Consider the following 13,502-nt stretch of genomic DNA (forward strand, 5'->3'; position numbering starts at 1 on the left):
CGTATTGCTTATTATTAATTACAGTCATGTTTATTGTTTTATTTTCTGCCATTAATTGAACTGTTCTAATGTTGACAGTGAAAAATGGTAATTAAAAATGGAAATCCTTCTGCGACTGTTGCGGCAACGACGATAACCTCTTCAAGCCGAACTGGTGTGCCATCGGCCGAAAAACCGAGAAAATTTTCTAGAGCCAATTTCAAAGGATGGTAGTAAAGGGTGTTCTTTTGGCTTACCACGCTTGGTATGCAAAAAATTTACCAGTGAAGACCCTCCAGTGCTTGCCGCTTACATGCCAGTCAACGAGAAGTTTATGATTGTTGAGGCATGGAAATAGATAGATTTTCTTTGCAAAGGCTACATCCTAAGTGCTTTGGAGGATGATTTGTTCTATGTCTACAGTACTATGAATACTTCGAAAGAATTATGGGATGCACTTGAGAAAAACTACAAGACTAAAGATGCGTGCTTGAAAAAGGTTGTGGTTGCCAAGTTTCTTAACTATAAAATGATAGATAGCAAAACAGTTGGAACCCAAGTTCAAGAGCTTCAACTTATTTTTCACGACCTTATTACTGAAGGTATGGTGGTGAATGGAGCATTTCAAGTGGCTGCAATGATTGAAAAATTGCCTCATTCATGGAGAGATTTCAAAAATTATCAAAAGCACAAGCACAAAGAAATGAAGTTGGAAGATTTTGTGATTCGTCTCAAGATTGAGGAAGATAACAAAGCAGCCGGGAAGAAGTGGCGTGGAAATTCAACAATTATGGGAACGAATATCGTCGAAGAGGCTGCTACAAAAAGTAAGAAGAAGAAGAAGAGGTCTTCTGGACAGATGAAGGAACAGAACAAGAAAAAAATCAAGGGCAATTGCTATAATTATGGAAAAGCTGGTCACAAAGCCCCTAACTGTAGTCTCCCGAAAAAGGGATATGCCAACATAGTGGAGAAGAATGATGACATTGATGATCTGTGTGCAATGCTTTCGGAATGTAACTTAGTTGGAAATCCAAAGGAGTGGTGGATTGACTCTGGAGCCCTCGACATGTTTGTGTTGTCAAAAAAGCATTTGCGACTTACTCTATTGTTGGTTTCGAAGAAGATCTTTTGTAACGACCTGGCCGGTCGTTTTGTGAGTTATAGCCCCGATCCCCTATTAACTGCTTCTCCTAGCTTTTTCTGCTATTTTGACTTGCCGTGAGGTTTCGTTTTGGTTTTTGGAGTGTTTTGGGACACTTACGGAAGCTTAAGTCTTAGGATTTGGACCGTCAGAACTATGTAAAGACGACTCCAGAATGGAGTTCCGTCGATTCCGTTAGCTTCGTTGGGTATTTTGGGCTTAGGGGCGTGTCCGGATTGTGTTTTGGAGGTCTGTAGCTCATTTAAACTTGAAATGGCGAAGATCGAATTTTTGGAGATTTTGACCGGTAGTAGAATTTTTGATATCGGGGTCGGAATCAGATTCTGGAAGTTGGAGTAGGTCCGTAGTGTTGATTAAGACTTGTGTGCAAAATTTGGGGTCAATCGGACGTGGTTTAATGGGTTTAGGTATCGGTTGTCGAATTTGGAAGTTTCCAGTTCCTTATGTTTGAATCGCAGGATGCTTCGTAATATTAGCATTGTTTGATGTGGTTTGAGGGCTCGACTAAGTCCGTATGGTGTTTTAGGATTGGTTGGCATGTTTGGTTGAGGTCTGGGGGGCCTCGGGTGTATTTTGAATGCTTAACGGATTGAGTTTGGGACTTATGCAATTGTTGAAGCTGCTGCACCTGGTATAATCGCACTTGCGCACTTTGTGCCGCAGAAGCAGTTTGGCCCTGTCCAATTGGGGCCGCAGGTGCAGCGATAGACACGCAGAAACAGGCACGCAGAAGCGGAAGAGGAGCGTAGGTGCGGGCTCGCAGATGTGGCCCTTGTTCGCAGATGCGGACCAGTTCCCCTTAAGTGATTTTCGCACCTATGATGTTTTCCTTTGAAAAATCATTTTTCACCATTTGACTTTGAGAGCTCGGATTTAGGCGATAATTTGAAGGATTTTCAGAGGAAGCTATTGGGTAATGATTCCTAACTTGTTTTGGTTTGTATTCCATTAATCTATAGTTGATTACTTGATTTCATCATTTAATTAAGGACTTTGGGTGAGAAATTGGGGAAAATTTGAGAAAAGTTCTTAGGCCAAATTTTGGGGTTTTGATCGAGATTTTGGTATCAGATTTGAGTAAATTTGGTATGGTTAGATTCGTGAGTGAATTGGTGTTCGTAATTTGTGACTTTTGCCTGATTCCGAGACGTGGGCCCGGGGAGGCTTTTTGGTCGATTTTCCAATCTCTTGCGTTAACTTTGATTTCATTAGCTACATTAGTTTCTTGTAGTTATATTTATGTTATGTAACTGATTTTGGCTAGATTTGGGCCACTCGGAGCCGGATATTCATGGGAAAGGCATTGTAACTGATTGATTGAGCTTTGTTCGAGGTAAGTGGCTTGCCTCACCTTGTGTGGGGAACTCCTCTTAGGATTTGGTACTATTTTTTATATATGAACGCCGTGTATGTGAGGTGACGAGTGCGTACACGGGCTATTTGTTGCAAAACTCCGTTTTCATTAAGTAAAATACCTGTTATCCTTTAACTGAGCTACACTAGTATATGTAATTATCCTGTTTAGTTTAGGACAACATATCGACGTGTCTTAATTGCTTATTTGAACTCTGGTGCAGCATGCTTAGTGAATTTCCTGCTTCTTCCTTGACTTGTGTCTAAATTGTAGAATTGCGTGTTGTAGTTGTATTTCTATTGTTTGAGCTGCATATCTACTTTGGGACTACGGAACGGTATTCCGCCCCTACACTACATATTTACTTTGGGACTACAGAACAGTATTCTGGGAGATCCCCTGCACATTTACGTTTAGGACTACGAGACGGTATCTCGGGAGATCCCTTGTTGTTATCTCTGTGTACTGAGTTGTTACCTTCTGTGATTTCATTCTATTAAATTTTACTCTTTTTTTTACTGCAATATTTCATCCTGCCTTGCCTTATTATATATATACCAGTAGGGCCCTGACTTGATCTCCTCACTACTCGACCGAGGTTAGGCTTGGCACTTACTGGGTACCGTTGTGGTGTACTCATGACTTTCTCTGCACATTTTTTCGTGTGCATATCCAAGTACCGCTTATCGACCGCATTATCAATGAGATGAGACAGCTGTAGAGACTTCAAGGTATATTTACCGCATCCGCAGACCTCGGAGTCCCTTTCTAATCTTTCCCATGTCAAACATTTCTTGTATTTCTTTTGTTAGACTCTGGAGTATAGAAATATTGTTTTCTTTCTGTAGTTTGTGACTTACGATATTCTGGGTTTGGGAGAGTTTATGTACATTACGAGAGTGATTATTGTATATGCCAAGCAGCATCTTAATTTCTTATTTAAATTTTACCTGTTAGTTGTTAGCTGTTATGTTTTTGTTTCATTTCCGCAAATGTTAGGCTTACCTAGTCGTGGAGACTAGGTGCCATCGCGACGATTCACATAGGGGAAACTTGGGTCGTGACAACTTTCCATGGGAAATACTGCAACAGCCAAGATTGAGGGCTATGAGAAGATATTCCTGAAGATGACTTTCGGCAATGTGTTAATGCTCAACAACATTCTTCATGTTCCTACTATTAAGAAAATTTTAGTTTCAACTTTTTTACTTGTTAAGAACGGATTCAAATGTGTATTTGTACCTGACAAAGTTGTTGTAAGCAAGAACGATATAGAGGGCCTTTTCAAACTCAATATAATGGTTGTTGACAATATTAATAAAGTTTCAGCTTCTTCTTATTTATTTGAGTCAAATGATTTATGGCATGTTTGTTTAGGACATGGCAATTACAAAACCTTTCGGAAATTAATTTATTTAGAAGTATTGCCTAAATTCAAGTGTAATTAATCAAAATGTCAAATATGTTATGAATCTAAGTTTGTCAAACATCCTTATAAGTGTGTTCAAAAGAAATTCAAATCATTTAGAGTTAATTCATATTGACATTTGTAATACGAAGTCAACACCATCTCGTGGTGAAAAAAATATTTATAACTTTTATTGAAGTAGAGAATCAGTTGAATAAAAAGATTAAAATGATTAGAAGTGATAGGGATGGAGAATACGAATCTCCTTTTGCAGAAATATGTTCGGAATATAGAATTATCCATTAAACTACTGCCCTCTACACACCTCAACTCAATGGAATTGCGGAAAAATCGGACATTAATGAAAATGATGAATGCTTTATTAATAAGTTCCGGCTTACTGCAGAGTTTGTGCGAGGAAGCTATCCTTACAGCTAACCGAATACTCAACAGAGTACCCCACATCAAAACGCAAGCTATTCCATATGAAAACTGGAAAGGAAGAAAACCAACTTGTAATATTTTAAAATGTGGGGATGTTTAGCAAAGGTACAAGTACCTTTACCCAAAAGGGTAAAAATCGAACCAAAAGCTGCGGAATGTGTTTTTATTGAATATGCTACAAATAGTAAAGCATGTAGCTTTTTAGTTCGTAAATATGATAATCCCAAAATTCAAGTTAATACGGTAATTGAATCAGATAATGCTAAATTATTTGAAAACATCTATGTTGGCCCAAGTTTAGGTGAAGTTTTGAAGAATGACAAATGAACTCAGTCATGGACCAGGTCCATCGTGTGAGACACAGTGTTTATCAACCTATACATGTGAGATACACGTGAAGGAGATAAGTCTCAAGGATAAAGCAGCAATATCTCCTGAACTGATCGAAAAGGTTGCATATTGGATGAGGAAAGAAAGTATCCTCATGGGAAGATGACACGATCCGGATAAAGGATAGGGTTGGAGTTTGTATTGTTCAAGGACTCAACTTCGATGGAAGATCAGCAATTGAGTCTCAATCAAACTCTGATTACTAACTCATTAAATAACAGCAATTGTTCTCTTTTACATGGATTGCACAAATGCAGAAGTGAAACTAAATTGAGAGCAAAAGAGCGAGGCAATTTTGCAAGCAATTTATGTGAGATTCAAGTGTGCATTCCTGAAGCTACTTGGACAAGATAGAAGAACCAATTCCATTGTGTTTATTCTTATTCTAGTTCAATTGTAGTAGGTGATTTAAAGTTGTACCTTTCCAGCTTTTGTAGAAGCAATTGTAATAGGTACTTTGAGTATTCAAGTTATAGGCTAACTTGAAGGTGTCGCAACAGTTGAGGCTGTGTGCCACACTGGGTTTAGAGTTTAATCCTTAGGTTTACAAGAGTTTTGTAAATGCTGTTTTGGCTCAGTGATTTTAGTGGAAGTTTGGGAAAATCCTACTGAGTAGTAGGTCTTGGTTTTTTCACCTTTTGAGCCAGGTGTTTTCCACGTAAAAAATCTCTGTGTTCTTTATTTTATGTACTCTTAATTCCGCAAACAGTAGTAGTAAGTACACCTAGAAGAACCAGGTTCTTCTAGAGCGAAACTTGGGTACCACACAAATCACCCCCCCTCTTGTGTGGTATTGACATTTAGAATATCAATTGGTATCAGAGCAGGTTATCCTTGAAGAGGCTAACACCTTTGGACAAGATCAACATGAGTGCACCACCTGGGAACTGGGAAGGGCAATCCACTGCTAGGCCTCCACTTTTCAATGGTCAGTACTATTCTTGGTGGAAGAACAGGATGACAGATCACATCATAGGAGAAGACTATGAACTCTGGGACATAGTCACTGATGGTCCCCTAGCAACCACAAAGAAGAATGCTGAAGGAGTTGATGTGCCAAAGACAAGGGCTGACTGTACTGCTGAAGACCTGAGGAAGTGGGAGAAAAATGCTAAGGCCAAGAAATGGCTTGTATGTGGACTAGGTCCAAATGAGTACAGTAGGATCCAAAGTGTTACTACTGCTAAGGAGATATGGGACACCTTGCAAGTGGCCCATGAAGGAACAACTCAAGTAAAAGATCAAGAGGAACACTGCTGTATTCTCAATATGAGAATTTTACTATGAAGGAAGGAGAAACTATCCAGGAGATGTATACTAGGTTCACTACACTGACAAATGAACTTAAGTCTCTTGGAAGGGTTATTTTTGAAAAAGACAAGGTTGAGAAAATTCCGACAAGGGTTCTGCCAGTCACATGGGAAAGCAAAATCACTGCTATTCAGGAATCCAAGAATATTGCTACTCTCAGACTGGATGAACTGATTGGAAATCTGACTGCTTATGAAATGAGAAGACAAACCATGAAGATAGATACCCCCAAGAAGGAGAGAAGCTTAGCTCTCAGAATTGCTGAAGGTTCAGATCTGGAAGATGATGAGATGGCTGTGATCACTAGAGATTTCAAAAAGTACCTGATGAGAGGAAAGGGTTCTTCAAGAGGTACAACCTTCAACAAGACAAGAGCTCCTGAGAAACAGACCAATGAGGGTTGCTACAAGTGTGGTAAGACTGATCACATGATCAAGAATTGCCCTCAATGGTTAATTGAGTGGAAGAAAGAAAGAGCTGAACGAAGGAACATGTTCAACCAAAAATAAACAAAGGTTCAACCAAGGCTATGGTTGCTGCTTGGGGAGAAACCTCAGATGAAGACTCAGAAGATGAAGCTGAAGAAGAGCAAGCACTGATGGCCATCGGAGAATCAGATGATGAACAAGAGGTAAGTATTATTCATCTCAAAGACAAGATTAAATTCTTGTCTAAAGAAAGGTTGGCTGAGCTATTACTAGACTTCATTGATGAGTCTGAAATAATTAACAATGAGAAGGAAGTTCTGTCTAGGGAATGTGTGATCCTAAAAGCAAAATGCAAAAGTCTAGAGTCTAGAGCAAATGAGAGTGATAACAAAAATGTTGAGTTGAAGAACCAGGTTCTTGAACTTGACAACAGTGTCCTAGAACTTAGGTCTGAAAACTTAAAACTGAAACTAGGAACAGGAAAGAAGAAAGTTGATCACGCATATCTCACTCTAGAAGAAAATTTGGAAAAAATGAAAGATGAATTGTATAAGAAAGATGAATTCATCAAAGTCTTAAAGGAAGATCTAGGAAAGGTGAAACATGAACTAGACAGAACTTGCAAGTGGAACAAGGCTTCTGATGCACTCTCTTGGTTGCAAGAGCATCACAGTAGCAACAAGAGAGGACTTGGCTATGGGACTCAAGCACCAAAATGGGACCCTAAAAGAAAGTACCTCAGACTTCCTGAAAACAAAATATGCACACACTGTGGCAAGACTGGTCATTACAAAAATAAATGTAATGCAAAAGTAAAGGCCAGTCAAAAGAACAAAGCCTTTGTTCAAGAAAAATGTAAGCTGCCTGGATGGGCAAGAAAGAATTTGATTCACCCTTTTGCTTATATAAAGGGACCCAAACTAGTTTGGGTTCCTAAGACTAACCCCTAATTTTTTTTTGCAGGTCCAAGTGAAAGGGAGGAGCCAAATATGGTATATGGATAGTGGCTGCTCAAAATATATGACTGGGAACAAGGACCAGTTCCTTTCACTTGAGGACTTAAAAGGAGGTAATGTCTCCTTTGGTAATGGAAAGAAAGGTGAGATCATTGGGGTTGGAAAGGTAGGCAAAACAGATTCTCATTCCATAGAGAATGTCTACCTGATAGATGGCTTGAAATATAGCTTAATAAGTGTGTCACAATTGTGTGACAGAGGTAACCTTGTGGCTTTTAACTCCACCAAATGCTTTGTGATTAACCTTATCACTAACAAGATTTTTTTGCAGGGAAAAGGAGTTAACAATATTTACATTGTATATTTGTCCACTCTTTCAGAAAATGAACTCACTTGTTTAAGTGTGTTGGTTAATGATCCCCTCCTGTGGCACAAAAGACTTGGTCATGCAAGTCTAAATCAGCTCAACAAATTAGTCTCTAAAGACTTGGTGATAGGGCTACCTAATATCAAGTTCAAGGAAGACAAAGTTTGTGAGGCATGTGCAAGGGTAAGCAGGTAAGGTCATCCTTCAAAAGCAAGAAAATGGTAAGTACAACCAAGTCGTTGGAACTGGTCCATATGGATCTATGTGGTCCAATGAGAACCATGAGCAGAGGTGGAAAGAAATATGTAATGGTGCTAGTTGATGATTATTCTAGATTTACCTGGGATCTATTTCTAACCTCCAAAGATGAAGCATTTGACATGTTCTCTGCATTTGTTAGAAAAACTCAGAAACAATTAGGAAATCAACTTGCCTCCATTAGGTCTGATCATGGAACTGAATTTAAAAATTCCAAGTTTGCTGAGTTCTGTGATGAAAATGGTATAGATCATAACTTCTCTGCCCCTAGGAACCCTCAACAAAATGGAGTGGTTGAAAGAAAGAATAGAACCCTTGAGGATATGGCTAGAACCATGCTACTTTCTAGTAAATTGCCTCACAGCTTCTGGGCAGAGGCTGTAAACACTGCATGTTACATAATAAATAGATGCATGACCAGACCTCTGGTAGAGAAGACTCCCTATGAGTTACTTAAAGGGAAAAAACCAAACATATCCCATCTTAGGGCATTTGGTTGCAAGTGCTATGTGCACAATAATGGAAAAGAATCCCTAGGAAAGTTTGATCCCAGAAGTGATAAGGGATTATTCTTGGGATATTTTTCACATAGCAAAGCATATAAAGTGTTTAATAAAAGAACTTTGTGTGTAGAAGAAAGTGTGCATGTAGTATTTGATGAAACTAACATTCTTTCTGAGAGACAGGAACATGAAGATGAAGCCATTGGATTGGTAAAAGACTTGGCTGAAGCATCAGCTCAGGTCAAAGTGGCACCAACAGAAGGAACATGTGATGGAACAGGTTCTTCCATACAGAGCAACCTGACAGGGGGAAGAAATCAAAGTGGAATTGAAATAAATTCCTTGAAAGAACCTGTTCATGATCCTGTTCTTCAGCAAATGGCAGAAATATCTAGCAGAAGCCAGTTGGTTGTGAAACCTCACAAGTATCAAAGTTCTCATCCCATTGAGAACATTCTCACTGATCCAACATCTGGAGTTAAAACCAGATCACAATTAAAGAATCTTTGTGCTTTTGATGCTTTTCTATCTATTATTGAACCTAAAAATGTTGTTGAGGCTTTGCAGGATGCAGATTGGGTGAATGCAATGCAGGATGAGCTTAACCAGTTTGAAAGGAGTCAAGTTTGGCACCTAGTACCAAGACCCAAGGAAAGATCAATCATTGGTACAAAAATGGGTCTTCAGGAATAAACTTGATGAAGATAGAACAGTTACAAGGAACAAGGCAAGATTGGTGGACCAAGGTTAAATCCAGGAGGAGGGCATAGACTATGATGAGACTTTTGCTCCAGTTGCAAGACTAGAGGCAATCAGACTTCTCATAGCCTTTGCAGCACATATGGAATTCACTCTTCATCAGATGGATGTCAAAAGTGCCTTCCTAAATGCCTACCTAAAAGAAGAAGTGTTTGTGAAACAACCTCCACGGTTTGAGAGTAAGGAATGTCCTGAGCATGTGTACAAGCTGGACAAGGCTCTCTATGGACTCAAGCAGGCCCCAAGAGCATGGTATGAACGACTGTCAAAATTCCTGCTGGAGCATGGTTACAAGAGAGGTAAAATAGATAGTACCTTATTCTTAAGGGAAAAAGGTAAGGATCTCCTTGTTGTGAAAATTTATGTTGATGACATAATCTTTGGGGCCACCACTGACAAGCTAAGTAAGGACTTTGCAAAATTAATGAGGAGTGAGTTTGAAATGAGCATGATGGGTGAGCTTAATTTCTTCTTAGGCTTACAGATCAAACAAAGTCCAAATGGAACCATCATCCATCAGCAGAAGTATACAAAAGAGCTAATCAAAATGTTTAAAATGGAGGAATCTAAAGAAATAGACACACCCATTGCAACTACCACCAAAATTAGATGTTGATGAACCTGGTTCATCAGTTGATCAAAAGTTGTATAGGGGTATGATTGGTTCACTCTTGTATCTCACTGCTAGCATACCTGACAATTTTTTCAGTGTAGGACTTTGTGCTCGTTTTCAGGCAAATCCAAAAGAGTCCCACTTGACTGCTGGCCAGCAAATTCGACATGAAAGACTTAGCAGTTGCTGACGTGATTTTAGGAATCAGAATTCACAAGACTCTACAAGGTCTGGCATTATCACACTCTCACTACATTAAAAAAGTACTTGACAAGTTCAAGTATTTGGATTTCAAGATTTCCAAGACTCCAATTGACGTGAGTTATGCACTTCAAAATATTGTGTCACACCTCATTTTCCCCGCAAGGGGGCATAAGGGAGTTTTTTCAATTAAAGTGACAAAAATCGAAACGGGATTATTTATTTAATTTCACATTCAGAGTCGCCACTTGGGATAATTTATGGTGTCCCAAGTCACCGGTTTAAAATCCCGAATCGAGGAAGTTTGACTCTGTTTTACAGTCCGCAAAATACAGAAATCCGAGTAAGGAATTCTTTTAATCCGGGAGAAGGTGTTAGGATTCCCGGGTTCCGCGGTTTTAGCACGGTCGCTCAACTATTAATAATTGGCCTAATTATATAATTTTTAATACACATTTAAACCTACGTGCATTTTTAGCTTTCAAACCGCTTTTAGTGTTTATGGAATTATTTTCTGGAAAAAGGCACGATTGTCGTACACTTGTCGTTTTTGAACACATTGCGAATCGTGTCACATGAAATGCACCCGCGATCTACAACATGCTTATTTTATTATAAATATTAGAAGTTGTGGTCAGGTCACATGAAATGTGCACTCGGATTTGGGAATTACGTATCACAACTACGTCACGGGAACCGTACCCGTAGCTATGATGATTTATTATAGTGCGCCTAAAGCAAACTACGAATGTTCATGTTACTTCTTAAAACTAATTTGAAATTCAATGTAAGGCTACTAATTATAGATATGTATTGGACAAGTATGTTTGCCTTGAAATTATTCTGGAACAGATTGGCCAGCGGCAAGCCCATTATGCTATCTAGAAAAACCCTTAATGAATAAAATTACTGAAGTTGATTAGGCTCGAAATTGAGCACAGAATTGAGCACAGAAGACATGCCAAGTTTGGTTCGACCAGGCCTCCTCATTTGGGCCAACACCAGGCCGAACTGCTTCTAGCAGGTGGGCCTTCAACGCTAAGGCCCTATTTAAGCTCCATCCTTTCGAATACACATATAACAAAAAACATTACATAAATTCTGGAAATCAAAGCGCTGAACAACCATATTGTGGGCTTTAATTTATTAACACGCCGTTAGTGATACAATATTATCTACCTTAACTACTAATTAATCGCATTAACATCAGACGTGTAATTACTTCAGCCGTACTGGAATTCTAGATAACAAATTCTTTTAAAAATGTATGAACTTGGTCCTCAAACCTAGAATAGGCACCACGGCCAACATATTAGCGCACACCCTTTTCATAAGCAAACAGAATAAGATAATGACCCTATCATTCATTTTGAACCCTCAAACAACAACATGAAAAGGTGAACCATTTAACATTCAATACATGAATATCCTAACTAAATTATAGACTAACATGGTAGATCCATCACACTTAAACAAAAGCTAAAAAAAGAAATTACAAAATAGTTAAATGACTTGAAAGAACATATATAAGAGAAGCTGAAATTTAACATTGAATATTAACTTTCATATCATAAAGTTACATCCTTCCTAAACACATGCTTGCACTTCATTTTGTCACTCAAGGTTCGAGGAAGTACCTGGATACAGAGCAAAAACAAGGTAATAGATCTTTGAATCAACATAAGATAGCAGGAAACAGTAAAATCAGCAGCAGTATCACACAGCTTTAGTCTCAAACCATATTTCAACAGAAATCCCAAAGAAAAACTGTTCCAAACTTCTAGTAAAAAAACCAGAAAATAGATAAGCTGATGGAACAATAGAGCTGGATTTTTCAGAGGTGTTTTTAGGGTCTGATTTTTCGTCCTCAATGAATGAGAAGGATCTTTTTATAGGAAATTCTAGGGCAACCAGAACCTGATTTTCTAATTTACTTTTACCCTTCAAACTTTGTTATTTTACCCCCCCGGGACCCCAAAACAGCTGACTTGTATTTATTTTATTTGCATAATGTCACACCTCCTTTTTTACTTACTACACCCTGGAAGGGTATAATAAAGGGAGTTATTTCCAATTTGAAGTGACAATCGGAACGGAATTTATTATTAAAATGCAGAGTCGCCACTTGGGAGATTAATGGTGTCCCAAGTCACCGGTTGAATCTCGAACCGAGGAAATTATGACTCTGTTAACAGTCAGCGAACCAGAAATCCGGGTAAGGAATTCTGTTAACCCGGGAGAAGGTGTTAGGCATTCCCGGGTTCCGTGGTTCTAGCACGGTCGCTCAACTGTTGTATTTGATTTTATCTGATTTCGAAATATGTTCTAGCTTATGTGCTTTTATTAGTAATCCGCTTTTATTTTTATTTATTCGATTTTTAAATGAATTGCAACGTCGTGGAAATGCGCCTCAAACCACGTCGCACCAGTGCACCCGTGATTGTTAACACATTTCGACTTTGTTGAGATTTGGATTTGGGTCACATAAATGTGCACCCGTGTTTAGGAAGGTGATTTTATTTAAAATGCGCGCCTAAAGTAGCTACGCGTTTATTAACTGTGTGGGGAGCCATGAAATTCGCTAAATGGCACATCCCGAAGTCTAAATATTTTGATATAAGCAATTAATGAGGGCCCCGCAATTTGTGTGTTTTATTTGGCGAGGCTCGTCTCGTTTATCATTTATTTTAAAGGGAATCCTAAAGTGGCTATAACCTTTCTATATTCTTTGCCGACAATAAATTACCTTTCAGCGTTATTGTTCAAGGGTCAGTAAATTTTCTGGATAAAATTGGGCTTTAGTTTTGGCCCAATGCCATTTCAGTGCTGCTTGTGATAACGGGAAAGGCTGCCTGGACATGGGCTTCATCCAATGAGAACATGCCCAGATGGCCCGTCCAGTTCAGCTTATCGAGCAGCTCTGGATCACATTAGAATGCAATTTATATGTATACTAGAGAATTATACCAGTGCATCAGTAAATCAGGCAATTATTTTGCTGGTTTTATACTTACTTCATTTAACTCATTATTTATCCATGCATGTTTGTTGGTACTATTTAAGCTAATGTCTGTTAGCAACTATTGGTACTGGAACTTAAGCGAATTCACCTGGAAAAACATTAATGAACCTATTTCAAGTTGTTCAATTGTATCCACAGCTTGCTGCAAATAATTTCAGAAATAGATACGGGATAATTGGACTAAAGTGATTATTAATAATGCAGAGGTATCAAACTTAAGATGTTCAAGCCCTTATTCTATTCCAACTTCAACTTGTCAGGCTATGATGTTGCATTACTCTACCACACTTGTTCATACAAACAACTGCAATAGGCAGTCCTACTGACGTAACAATAGAAATCGA

Source organism: Nicotiana attenuata, chromosome 11, assembly GCF_001879085.1.
Source record: "Nicotiana attenuata strain UT chromosome 11, NIATTr2, whole genome shotgun sequence".
In the NCBI taxonomy this organism is placed as follows: Eukaryota; Viridiplantae; Streptophyta; class Magnoliopsida; order Solanales; family Solanaceae; genus Nicotiana; species Nicotiana attenuata.